Raw genomic sequence first — 13,820 nt, 5'->3', positions numbered from 1 at the left:
TGGTGTAGAATTTCAGAAGCATATCATATATTTTCTTGGCAAATAATATGGTTTGGCTGTGTCCCCACCCAAATCTCATCTTGAATTGTAGCTCCCACAATTCTCACGTATTGTGGGAGAAACCTGGTGGGAGATAATTGAACAATGGGGATGGGTCTTTCCTGTGCTGCTCTCATGATAGTGAATAAGTCTCACAAGATCTGATGGTTTTTTTTGTTGTTGTTTTTTTGTTGCCCAGGCTGGAGTGCAGTAGCACAATCTCAACTCACTGCAACCTCTGCCTCCCAAGTTCAAGTGATTCCCTTCCCTCAGCCTCTGAAGTAACTAGGAATACAGGTGTGTGCCACCATGCCCGGTTAATTTTTGTATTTTTAGTAGAGACAGAGTTTTGCTATTTGGTCAGGCTGGTCTTGAACTCCTGTCCTCAGGTAAGCCACCCACCTCGGCCTCCCAAAGTGCTGGGATTACAGGTGTGAGCCACTGCACCCGGCCCAGTTTACGGTTTTATAAGGGGAAGTTCCCTGCACACACTGTCTCTTGCCTGCTGCCATGTAAGACACCCCTTGCCCTTCTGCCATGATTGTGAGGCCTCCCCAGCCATGTGGAACTGTGAGTCGATTAAATTTCTCTCCTTTATAAATTACCCAGTCTTGGGTATGTCTTTATTAGCAGTGTGAGAATAGACTAATACAGCAAGCAATTAGCTTTAGGGAGTGTGCAAGTATGAAATAGGGTCTTAGCCACCAAAGGTGGGTTTTAAGGGAAGGAGAGTCCTGGGGAAGAGAAGGCAGGAGGCAGTTCCCCAAGACAGGGACTCAGTCATACACAGAAAGAAGATAGCAATGTAGGTGTCTGGAAACAAGGTGGGAATTGAGGCTCAAGAATAAGAAAAAATCTGGGTATCAGGACTGAAGTCTAAGACTACCTAGAAGAGTGAAATGATGCTGAGCCCCACACTGACGGTTTGGAGGTAATTAATCTCCAATGTTTAAGGGAGGGACCTGGGAACTGGGCCAAAGCATGGGTGACAGGTGGGAATGAAGTGGGTCTGACTGTGGGGCAAGGAGAGGGCAGTGGCTTATGATGGGGCAGGGAGGATGTTTACCACCACTGAGAAAGTGGATGCCCATTATTTGGCGAACTCCTTATACTACTGTATTTTGTGTATAGCATAAAATATATATATATATATATATATATATATATATATATATATATATTTGTTTCAGGATTATTTAATGGTTTTGCCCATGTGGAAAAAGGCATATTCTTATTCTATTTCTCAATGACATTTATGAGTGCTATAATTATAATAACAATGGTGAAAACTTTCCTAATCAATATATAAATGGTATTTACAGTGAGCCAAATCTATTAGAAAGCCAGCCAGTCTAAAAAAGAATAAAGTTCCCATGTTGCAAATACAAATTATAATAGGTTGGAATAAAAATCAAATTATATTTTGCTCTGTGATGCATTGTGCGTGCTGTCTATGTTCTTTGCATCTCCTTCCATCTGTTTTCCCGCTGTTTCCCTGCTCATTAGCACCTCTACTAGAAAGTGGGCAGGGTGATGACAAGAAATAAAAATACAAGTTGAACTGCAACTAAGAATTTAACATTTAAAAAATGCCAACATAAGAATGATATAAATATCTCAATTGTGAAAATAGATTGCGACCCTGTTAGTATATGGTATTTTAAATATGTGAAAAATGACGAGGAATTGGAGCATATCCCATACAAAAGAACAAGTTCACAGAATGTTATCAAGGGAAAGGACTGCAGAGATAGACTGCAAGAGCATCTGTTCCTACAGGTGGGAACTGAGAAAAATTCATTAAAAAAAAAAAAAACGAATTAGCAAGTACGCAGAAACTCGTAAGACCTAACCATGTTTCTGGAAGCTAACTGCAAAGTTTGGCCTAAACATGGACATGCTGAGGTCACTTGCTGGAGTCAGGGACGGCATCTACATTGGAAAGATAATTTTTTAAAGAAGGTTATTTCAACATTTTCAAAAAGGAGGCTGGGATGGAAATATATGACACTAGACAAGTATACATTCAAAACATTAATATTATAATAGGCATGTAGGCAATTTAGGCTATTTTTATTATTATATTTATACTTTACATCTCAAAATGTTTACAATGAGCATGTATCAATTTTATTATGGGAAAATGTGCTTTAAATACAAATTTTATGTTCTGCTCTCGTTTGTTCATCCGTCAGTGGAGTTTAATCAGTGACTTTTATTAGTCAAATCCTTTTTACAGAGGGATGGAGACAGGGATCAAGGCTGGGAATTTCTGATATGCAAATAACTTTAATGATGACAGCATGGAGTTTAGCCCTAATGACATCATGTATACATGCTGATTAGATTTATCAGACTGCTTCTAAGTAGGAAGGACTTTTAAAATTTAAAGACTGAGTGACCCAACTTATAGAAAATTCAGTGGCTCAAGCTATACTTTTTAAGTGATGTGATAAGATAATCAGACACAATTAACTTGCAGCTAGGAGACAATTACCACCACAAAATGTAGTGGTTCTAGAACTTGCCGACATTCCGTCTCAAATTAGAAGTATGTATTAATAAATATAATATTATACAAATATATTATTCATTAAATATTACATGCAAAAACTAATTGAGTATTACACATATTCTCTATTAGCAAATCTCCCTGAGCTTTGAGAAAATTAGACTTCAAAAAATTTTAGTGGCCTTTGGTGCAAATGAAGCCCATTTTAGAATTTCTCAGATTGTTTTATGAGGATAAGTTTTTGTTCATATTTTTGTGGTACAAACCTAATGAAGTGCCCGAATCATCTGCCTAAATATGGAACTTATTTCAAGATGTATTGATTAACTCAAGAACACAAAGTTGCTGAAGTTTTTAAGATATGTTATCTGAAACCAACTGGCAATTTCTGATTATATTTTTAAATCTGGGGAAACTTTGGTAAACCCTATGTCTGTGCAAATGCTCACTTGCTTATGAATCTGATAAACTTTATTCTGAGATCCACTGTGAGTAATGCAGAACTGAATTCAGAATTGACGATGTCCTGGGTTTACCCCAGAATTCACCAAAATATTCTAATTTGTTAAATACAAAAACTCTCATTGAAATGGATGAAAATGATCATGACTAGCATTAAAGCCATAAATGTAAATTAAATAGCTTTCTAAATTTAATGCTTCTAAATAGAATGCTTCTAATGGTACATCCATGTTATTTTCCATTAAGATGTATTCCACTCATGTTTATCAATAAAAGCCGTATGTATCACACACATGCTGATTTCTCAAAATTAAAGTTTATACAAGTAAAGTAATTTTTTCAAAATTGCAGCATGGCTGGCTAGAACATAGGTCTGCAAAATCATGCATAATCAGTGGTCATTCTACTAAACAAACGCTACTTCTCCCTATCATCAAAGAACTAGGAGGGACCTTTGAAAGAATTTTATAGGAACTGAAAGGACAGTCATGTATAATTACAAGAAGGAAAGGTTAAGGTGCTTCTCAAAATAACTTTTACCTTATAAATGATTGATTACAAAAAGATTAGAAGATAAGATTAATTAGGTTTGTATGCCTCTTTTACAATTTATTGTCATTGTAGAAGTTTTAAAATTTCTTCCTTTTGTTTTTCATTTTTAAAATGGGGATAATAAATGTGCCTGTATCACAGGGTTGTATTGGTTACTATGATTTAATAACACAAAATGCTTGGACAATGCAATATATCAGTGCAGCAAAATTTCATTTGTACCCAATGATTATATGCAAATAAAAAAGATAAAAATAACAATAATAAAATTAAAATAAAATAAAAAATGGAAAATAGCTTTGCAGTGAAAAATAATATAAAAAGCTTGAGACAGTGTTTGACACATCATAAGTGTTCAAAAAACATTAGATAGTACCACTATATGCCAAGCACTATGCTTTGTCCTTAGTATACACAATTTTAATCATTCCTTACAGCAGCAGCGGGAGGATAAATATTATTATCATTCCCACATGGCAGGTTTTATAAGTGGCCATTTTGCATGGCTAATATGATTAAAACAACATTCATACCCAGATCTTTGTAAGCCTAGAGCAGCAAGTTGGTGAATTAAAAACTATTTTAAATTTTCAAAGAGTTGTTAAAAAAATGGGACACAGACCATCTGTAGCTTGCAATGCCTGTAATACTTACTGTCTGAACCTTTAGAGAACATGTTTGCTGACTGCTACTCTAGTGCAGTTTTTACTTCTGTAATATCAGACTAGGCTGCCTCCTGAAAACCAGATGCCTATTTTAATTGATAAAATCATTCACATTTTCATTTATTTTACAGATGTCTATTGAGCACCTGATATTTGTGAGGCATGTGTTAAAGTTCATTCAGGCTGCTATAACAAGATATGTTAGACTAGGTAATTTACAAACAACAGAAATTTATTGCTCATAGTTCTGGAACCCAGGAAGTCTAAGATCAAGGCAGCAGCAGATTTGGTGTCTGGTGAGGGCTCATTCTCTATTTCATAGATGGCATCTTTTTGCTGCATCCCAAAATGGCTGAAGGGGCAAACAAGCTCATTTGTCCTCTTTTATAAAAGCACTAGCCCCATGACTGAATCACCTCCTAAAGGCCCCATATCTTAACACTGTCAACTTGGGAATTATGTTTCAACATACAATTTTTTGTGGGTACAAATATTTAGATCATTGCAGCATTTTTCTAGACCTGTGGGTACCAGGTCTAGGAAAATAAGTGAGATAATAAAATTTCCATCAAGAAAGTTGCAATACTGTGAGGAAGTCTAAGATAAATAGATAATTATAGGACAATGTGAAAGGTATTTTAGTTCAATATCACAGGCTTCTGTGGAAACACGGAGGGACTTTGAATGTAGCATTCAGGGGTCAGATATACCTTCCTGGAAGAACTGATACTTGAAATAAGTCCAAATGTTTAGTTTAAGAGTAGATATAGGATATTCTAAATTAATGGAGAAGCAAATAAAGGCCTAAATGCAAAAAGAAGTATGAGAATTTGAGGAACTGTAAACGTAGTTGAAGTTTATGGTAATGGCGGAACTTGGGAGGAGGGTCCCTTGTAAAAGAGAGGGCTAGAAAGGAAGACAGTGTGAAGTATAAATATCATGCATGTCGTGCTTCTGTTTAAAGTTTATCCTGAGACTATGAACATTGTCACACTGTGGGGCTGTTGGAAACTTTCAGAAGGAAAGTGACACACTAAAATTTGTATTTTCGAATGATCCTTCTGGAAGCAGCATGGAAAATGAAGAGCTGGGATTCAAGAGTGAGAGCAGGGCTTGCAGCCGTGGAGTTAAAGGGCCTGGATTTACCCTCATGTCTTGATTAACTCTAACATTATATGAAGAAGACTGTCAGGCATTGGACAATAGATAGACAAGAAGGACTGTGAATCTCAAGGGAGGAGAAATAAGTGAGCAGAGGCCTGCAATGGCCAAGGATTTCTGTCTGGAGGCACATTCTAGACTGCAGAGCAGAGAGGGAGTTTCCAATCAAAGAATAGTTGTATTATATAATTGAGGAGCTAGAACTTGAAGTTTAGGAAGTCTGGTGTCTATAAATGGTGAGGCAGAGATCTGCAAAGCAGGGACCTACACAGAAAAAGGGCTTGAGAAATGCACACAGGGGTCCCATGAGTCTTTGAAAAATATCAAGACAATTCACAGCGTGAAATGCTACAAGGCTGGTGAACAGCAACTGTGGAGTGATGAGATGAGCAGATTTCCACAATTCACACAGAATCAGGAATTATTTGCATTACCACCAGACAGCAGGAAGAGCCCTCACTGAGCCTCTTTACTTAGAGACTACAGTCAACATTCCATCCAGAAGGGCGGCTCTGCAGTAGTTAGCTAACATATTTCTAGAGGAAAGATTTCTCTAGACCTGCCCAAGCACAACTTAAAAGCAAGCCTCAAAATCATCTAAGTAAATACTTATATTAGAGAAGAATATCAACAATCAATGATCTAAGTTTATTAGAGTCTAAATTCCCATCATAAGAGGCTGAAAAAGAAAAGAAATGTTAAAGTAAGCGAAGGAAGAGAATAAAAATGATAACAGAAATAAAAAATCCAAGACAAACTGAGAAAATTTATGAAACCCAAAGCTGGGTTTTTGACAACGTCAATAATATTGGTAAATATCTAGGTAAACTGATGAAGGAAAAACAGGGAGGGCGAAATTTATTCAGTCAGGAATTAAAGAGGGGACATCACTAACTATCCTACAGATTTTACCCAAATAGTAAGGAATATTAGTAACTACTTTATAATGGGAATTTATAATAACAAAGTTGGATTGTTGGGAAAAGCATCCTGTGGTAGCAATAAGTAGCCATCCAACAAAAGCCACCATAACAGTAACAAAAACAAATCATTCATTAACCAATTTTATGTGGCAGGTCCTGGTTAAGGAAAGTGGAAATAAACCAAAACCAACCAAATAAGAAAAGCAAGGATTATTTATTCAGCATTTGCTATAGCAAGGGAGTCAGCCACTGTCACTTGTGTTTTGGGAGAAAATCAAAGGCAGGCAGAGGAATGGGAAGCTTTGTAGTGGGAAATAAAGGAAAGGCTACAGTCATGCCCTGACTGGAGGCTGTTTGCAGGGGGAAGTTGGAGGTAGGCTAAACTAGAAGCAGAGCATCCTCTGTTATTGCTTAGGGGTGCATATTTGGCTTTCTCTAGTTTGTCCTAAGTTTAGAGTGGGGACAGATATTGGGGAAGCTGTCAGTTATGAATCAAGTCCTCAAGTCCTGGCCATTTTGAGCCGATTGTTACAGAAGTTTTTACTTAGCTTCCCAGATTGTTTCTACAGATAGCAGCCTGACTTATAGCAGGCTGGCTTCCTGGACTATTTATTGTAGGTAACAGATTGGCTTTCTGGGCAAGATTCTGGTGGTTGATGGTCAAACTTCTATTTTTATACGTGGATTAGCTCATGTCAGTTTGTATATTCAGTCCCTCAGTAATATATGATATAGTGATACCCAATTCATTCTAAAAGCATACTGAAAAGAGTGACCTGGTCTTCCTGGGAGCATCCAAGAAGCCTTTACAGTGAAGCTAATATTTGAAGTTGTCTTAAATTCTGAGGCAAAAGAAGATGAGAAGAAATTGCTACCAGAGATGACCACATTAAAAAAAAATAATAAGCAGGCGGGTGTGTGGTGTGTTTGAAGATCAGTGACCTTTTAGCGAAGCTTGAACACAGGCGGGTGGGGGCAGACAGCCAGGAAAGGAAGGTGGAACCAAAATGTAATGGACTTTGAGTGTTGTTCTAAGACATAATCTTATGGGCTCCAAGGGAGACAGGATGCTTCAAAGCCAATAGTTATAATATTAGACTTGTATTTTAGGAACATGATCCTTTTGATAGTAGAAAATATGCATGGGGTGTGTCAGGAAACTGGAAACTTGCACACAAGCTAGGATGGTGTTTTACCAATTGGAGGAAGTAGTGGGAAAGGCCTTGATTTGGGCAGGGACGATAGGGATGCAGCAAAGGGCAGATAGAGCAACCAGGGCAACATCTTGGACACACAGTGAGTGCTCTGTAAATATCTGTTATATTTTTAAGTGAATAAATGGGATATTTAGGAAGTGGAATGGGTTAGGCTTGGTGACTAATTAGATATTACAATATAAGGACAGGAAATAATGAAGAACTACTAAAGTTTTTAGCTGCAGTGACTGATTGGATAGCAATGCCATGGGTCAAAGTGTGAAAAATAGAGGGGTGGCAGTTTATGAGAGGGGATGCCAAGTTTCATTTGGGGCATGTCTCTAGGGCTTATAAAGTTGGAATCAGGGTTTGGGGGGTCACCGATAACACATAGATAATAGCTGGAATTATGCAAAGAGGTGAGATTGGTCAGAAAGATTTTTCAAAGCTAGGGGAGAGGGTCCCGTCCTTAAATGTACTGATTTTTATTTATTTTATTTTTATTTATTTTTATTTTTATTTATTTATCTTTTTGAGACAAAGTCTCACCCTGTTGTCCAGGCTAGAGTGCAATGATGCGATTTAGGCTCACTTCAACCTCTGCCTCCCAGTTTCAAGAGATTCTCATGCCTCAGCCCTCAGAGTAGGTGGGACTATGGGCCCATGCCCAGCTAATTTTTGTATTTTTAGTAGAGGTGGCGTTTGGCCCTCTGGCCAGGCTAGTCTCGAACTCCTGACCTCAAGTGATCCACCCACCTCAGCCTCTCAAAGTGCTGGGATTACAGGCATGAACCACTAAGCCAGCCTGCACTGACTTTTAAACAGTGGATAAAAGAGGAAGAAACAGTGTTTGCCATTAAATACTGTTGTGTGCTACTTCTTTGGAATTTTTCCTTTAGACTTCCTTGTACACAGCTTAACCATTCATCTACTTGGACACAGAGATATGAAACAGAATACCTTTTAAGGAAAACTGTGGAAATCACATTGGGTGGAATGTACAGAATTTGGAGAACCTGACTCTTTGAGTCCTGAGCTTTGTGTGGGCGAATGGTCTGGTGTACAAGGGAGCCTGAGTTAAAATTCAAGCTCACCTGATTTCTGTGACCTTGGCCACATTACTTTTCTCAGTTATACATTGACGTTAATTATATCTATTTTAAAGAGTTTTTAGGATCAAATGAGGTAATTCTACATTATATATGTAAGGTGCTCACTGGTACCTTGCACATAGTTTGTGCTCGATTAATGAATGCTTTTATTATTTTGAAGAGCTAGAAGAATCACACTTAAGAAAAGCCATCAATGCAATTTGTTTTATTTTGTTTTTAGATGGAGTTTTGATCTGTTGCCAGGCTGGAGTACGGTGGCGTGATCTCAGCTCACTGCAACCTACACCTCCCGGGTTCAAGCGATTCTCCTGCCTCAGCCTCCTGAGTAGCTGGGACTACAGGTGCACGCCACCACGCCCAGCTAATTTTTGTATTTTTAGAGGAGACAGAGTTTCACCGTATTGGCCAGGATAGTCTCAATTACTTGACCTCATGATCCACCCATCTCAGCCTCCCAAAGTGCTGGGATTACAGTGGCAATTTGTTTTTTACAAAACAAAATTATGGAATGATTTTTGTTGTTTATATTGCAAAGTTGATCATGTGAATTTCATATTTCTCTTTTAATTGTTCCCTACCTAAGAAAAAAAGCAAAATCATTTTTTTCTAGAGAGAGATTTTTTTAAACTTTCAAAATAACATTGTATTATGTCTTTGGTTCAACATATGTGCTTATCCTTATCCAAAATTACCCTGAATATTATTTCTTAGTATGGTGGTTCTAGATTACAAGCATTTATTGGTTACCTTACCATGCATCAGTTGCTGTGCTCAGTGCCAAAATACAAAGTTGAATAAAGAGGCTTCTGCTGAGAAATTCATTCATTCATTTACTCAATTAATTATTTATTTAACTCCTACTAAAGGGCAGGTGCTTATCTCAGTGGTGAAGAGCAGGGAATAGAATGAATGCACAAAAAGACTCAGAGCTTTGGCAGACCACATTACAGTGAAGGGAGACACAATAGAAAATAATAAACAGGCAAATCAAGAAGGTAATTTAGATGGTGCTTAGTGGAAAAAAAGAGAAAATAAATAATAAGTAGAGAGTGATTGGAAAAGAACAGCATGTGTAGCCAGGTGTCCTCTGGGGATTGGGGTAGGACTGGGGAGGAGGATGAGAGTAATGAGTCAAAATAATTATTATGAAACAAAAATATTGCATAGTTTGGGGCAAAGGAAATTATAGACATCACACACACAAAAAAAAACAGCCCAAGGAGGAAAAAGCTATAAATGCTTAAAATATATTAATTTGGAATCACATTTTAATCATTTTAGAGGTTTTATATGCTCATCACTCCCACTTTAACCTCATTCTTGAACTAACGATAATACTTAAGGTAGGAAAAAAATAGATCTCTTTCTCTATTCTCCCAAATTTTCACTTTGGGTAAATATCCTGTTTGCAAATTAACCTCAGGTGTGTTGGACAGAATTTTGTTGTAAGTAAGATTTTTGTGTTGATCATTCTTCCAACGAAATAGGTCTTCATCACTTCTATCCTTAAAGCTCTAGCTAGGGTCTCTAAGTTTTCTCATTATCCAATCAGAATGTAGAATCAAAGTGATACTGATAGTCATAGGATTTTGAAACTAGAAAGGTGCATTTTGTCTAATTCATCCTTAATTTGCAGCAGGCAGAATGGAGGCTCAGAAATAAATAACAAAGTGAAAAAAGGTAATTGGCAGAACAAGCACAGAAACACTGGTTTCTTATCACCAAATTCATTGATTGAGATCTTTCCAATCTTTCCATCTATTCAGTAAACTAGCACTTCCTAAATGCCAGGCACTGTAAGGCTTTGGGTTCCTGGATGAGCAATAAGTTTTTTGCAAGAAAACATTCTCTTATTCACTAGAACAGGGCAGAGTACTAAAAGATGTCTCAATTAAGCAAATTATTATTCATAACCTCTCAAAGTAGAATAGAAATTATTAAAAATGTCAAATTGTCATATGAGAACAAGTCCTTGACATGCTTATTCTTTTACCCTTCTGCATCAAGAGTTTTAAAAATGGTATTTCAATGGAGAAGGCTTTGGAATGACAGATTTGGAGCTTAAATCTAGACAGAGACTTACTAACTTTCCACCTAGGAAAAGTTGTTGAACTTCACTTTCTAGCAGCAAAATGTGACCAAAGTCACCAGCCCAATGCCAGGGACTCATAGAACTTTGTGTGTTGTCTGAAATGTTTTCCTTTAGCTGCATTGTCCGAGGTTAGGAGGTTGCAGGAGGTTGGGCTGAGAAGGCCCCTGGGCTCACAGGTCTCACACCCCAGTACCCCCAACTCTTCTCTACTTCCCCACAGCTCTCAGGGCCCTTTGCAAACATGAACTCATACAGAACAGTGAACTCTGCCCTACATCCAAGGACGAAACCTGAACTTGGGAGTTGGAGGTTTCAGTGAGCACTATATCACCAGCCACTCCTACTCAGTCTCTTTGCTTGGTTCTTCCCACTTCTAATCTCTGAATGCTGTAATGTCCCAGGGCTCAGTCTCTGTAGTGTTTTTCTTTTCTATCTACGTTACCCTTGATCATCTCATCCAGCCTTCTGATTTTAAATGCCGTCTAGACATAATTCTGATGTATATATTATTTCTAGAGTTGGAAATCTCAACTCCTATTCAACGACCTAATTAAGATCTCCTCTTGGTTGTCTCATAGTCAATTCAAAATTAGTAGATCCAGATAGAGCTCCTGATTTTCCTCCCCAAACTTCTTCCTGTTGTGGTCCTCAACTAACTAACATGACGACTCCATTTGTTTTATTCAATTGCTAAGGTAAAAACTTTGTTCTTGATTTCTTTTTCTTACATCCAACATTCACTCTATCAGGAATCTTGCTGGTTCTATCTTCAAAATATGTTGAAATCTATTTTTTAACCACTTTCGCCACTACGAGTCTGATTCAGCCCCCATCATCTCCTGCCCAGATGATGCAATAGCAGCAGTGTCAGTTTTGGTGCTCACTCTGTTTCTGTATTTTCCCTCCTACTGTCTATTTTCAAAACAGCGACCAGAGTGATCAGAGTAAAATGGAAATCAGACATTTCTCTTCTTCCTAAAGTTCTCTACTGGTTTCCTATCTCACTCAGCGAAAGCCAGAGTTCTTAGGATGGCCCAAAATGGTTAATAGGGTCTGTCCCATATCAATTCTTTAATTTTATCTGCTGTTATTCTCCTACCCAGTCTCTGCTTCAGCCACACTGGCCACTTAATTTTTTCTTTTTTTTAAACACATCATGGAAACTTCTGTCTCAGGGCTTTTGCCCTTGCCGCTCCTTCTGCCTGAAATGGTTTTCCCTCAGAGGTTTACCCAGCTCACTTCTTTCCTACCTTCTGAATGAGGAATTCCCTGACCCTCCTATCTGAAGTTGCAAAGCTCCCTCCAATGCCAGCACCCTCCAATTCCTTTTCTAATTTTATTTTTCTCTCTATATTATCTGCCTACCTATCTATCTATCTATCATCTATCTATTATCTACCTACCTATCTTTCTATCTCTATTTATCTGTTGTCTATATTTCCCCAATAAAATAAGAGCAATGTTTTCCCCCTTGTTTTCCATTTTATCCATTTCTGTATCCCTAGTGCCTAGAGCTAAATCCTGTTAGTTAGGAGGTGTTTCGTAAGTATTTGTGTGATAAATGAGTGGTGTTATTCCTAATAGTTGTACAAAATATTTTTTTATAAAAAGGTGTTTTGCTTCATTTTAAGTTTATTTCTTTTTAAAGAAATTTTAATTCTTTAGATAATAGTGAACTTTAGGTTCAAGGATCAAGTGGGAAGTTATGTCAAAACCACCCGCATGCACTCCACAAACAGAAAAATCATAATTACGGTGAATTTTGCAAATTTTAAAAATAAAACCATTCAACTCAAGCAGAGAGGGAGGGAGAGAGAGAGAGAAAGAGAGAGAGAGAGAGAGAGGAGATTCCATGGGCTAGAACAGAGAAAGTCCATCAGAGTAGGGGCTAAAGTGTCATCCCCAATGGCACAGAGGACCAAATTAGGAAAAATGGTGCTGGGGTTTCAGTGCCTGTTCAGGAGGTGGAGTTAAATGTGTGTTGGCCAAGATGGAGGACCACAGTGGGGCCACCAGTGGAAGGCTGGATGTGGGTAGAGGTGAGGGGTTGAATTAGTTCTAATCAATGTAGAAGAAGAATAACCCATGAAGGGCTGGAGCCTGGCCCATATCACTTGCATGGCGCTGCAAATTGCACAACTCAGGTGGAGCAGGAGCCTCCAGGTTCTAATTTAAGTGCAGGTTTAGAGCCCTGAAACCCAGAGAGCCAGACTGTGCACATCAAACTCATGATCATGCTTGCCTCTAGGAAGGGTGAGGAAGGGAGGTGGCCAAAGAAGACTTTATCCACAGTATTTATTGAAAGGAAAAATACAGATGTGAAGAAATTGTTATCAATTTTCAATTATTGTGAAAACGTGGATTTTTTCTGCCATTCTATTTTTCTGTAATTATTTTAATGTCATAATTATTTTAAAAGGAAAAAATTTAAGGAAATAGGATAGTCTTCTAAAACCAAGAGTATCTAGCCTTTCTGTGATATTTCTAGTGGCTTAGGTCTGCTTCCTATATACTTTAATTGGTAGTATCAGGAGTGATTTTAAAAAGCAAATATCTATTAATTTATATTTTTTCCTGTTTTGTTTAAGTGATAATACATGACAATCTGTTAAAAAGTACTTTCTTTGGATAAAAGTAAGAAAACGATATCTGATTTTTTCCTTTTGTTACCTTGATCAATTGTGATAGCACTGACTTCCATAGAACTCAAACCACAGGACCATTCCCATCCTATGGCAATTTATAGTGAAGGAGAATTAAAGTCAAAAGAGGCAGTTAAATATCTTTGGATATTTACATATAATTGTTAGATAGACTTTATATTGAGTGTATAGTTGTATGTGTTGGTATATTGCTTTATTATTTATTTATTTTTCGAATTCCATTTTTATTTTAGATTTAGGGGATACATGTGCAGGTTGTTACAAGGGTATTTTGGGTAATGCTGAAGTTTAAGTTTCTATAGACCCTGTCACCTAGATAGCGAACATAAGATACAATAGAAAGTTTTTCAGCCCTTGCCCCACTCTCTCCCTGCCTCCTTTTGGAATCCCCAGTGGTGTCTATTGTTCCCTTGTTTATGTCTGTGTGAACCCAAGATATAGCT

At 37.6% G+C, this 13,820-nt stretch overlaps 1 long non-coding RNA gene across 1 annotated transcript in view; it reads left to right on the top strand.

Moving 5' to 3' along the window:
* LOC116549255 overlaps positions 1 to 13,820 on the top strand; it is a 28,412-nt gene that overhangs the window by 3,948 nt on the left and 10,644 nt on the right. The gene's annotated exons all lie outside the window — the stretch shown is intronic.

This window comes from Sapajus apella, unplaced genomic scaffold (assembly GCF_009761245.1).
Source record: "Sapajus apella isolate SASKATOON/1434 unplaced genomic scaffold, GSC_monkey_1.0 scaffold6, whole genome shotgun sequence".
Lineage (NCBI taxonomy): Eukaryota > Metazoa > Chordata > Mammalia > Primates > Cebidae > Sapajus > Sapajus apella.
This window is presented reverse-complemented; position numbering and strand designations above follow the sequence as displayed.